Here is a 403-nt window from a genome sequence, read left to right on the forward strand (position 1 = left end):
AAGGGGGGGAGCAATCTGACCAGAATCAAAACATGACCTCCCGGTTCATAAGTTGATGCTCAACCACTGAGCCACGCAGGCCAGGCAAGGATAATTTTAATCTAAATGTCTTTGACCTGGGAAATTTTATTATTCTCATGTATGTTCAGTTTGTTGATTTGGGCTTTAAAGTTATCTTTAAATTACATGTCTTCTGGTGAACCAGAGCTATTAAGTAAGCTGCATATCTATACTTAAAAAAAAAAAATCAGTGGTCAATAATTTTCACTCTCCCATCAAACTTTTTCCCAGACTTGCTAAGAAAAGTTGCTCACAGATTGGAATGTTATTTCTCTTCCAGTTTGCTTCATTTTGGTGGATTTTTAAAAAATCTAAAAAAATGTAAATTAATAGTATTGTTCTG

The 403-nt window shown here is 34.5% G+C and overlaps 1 protein-coding gene across 1 annotated transcript in view; it reads left to right on the forward strand.

Moving 5' to 3' along the window:
• Positions 1–403, forward strand: part of E2F7 (E2F transcription factor 7) — a 41,940-nt gene that overhangs the window by 9,847 nt on the left and 31,690 nt on the right. The window lies entirely within an intron of this gene.

This window comes from Myotis davidii, unplaced genomic scaffold (assembly GCF_000327345.1).
Source record: "Myotis davidii unplaced genomic scaffold, ASM32734v1 scaffold54, whole genome shotgun sequence".
In the NCBI taxonomy this organism is placed as follows: Eukaryota; Metazoa; Chordata; class Mammalia; order Chiroptera; family Vespertilionidae; genus Myotis; species Myotis davidii.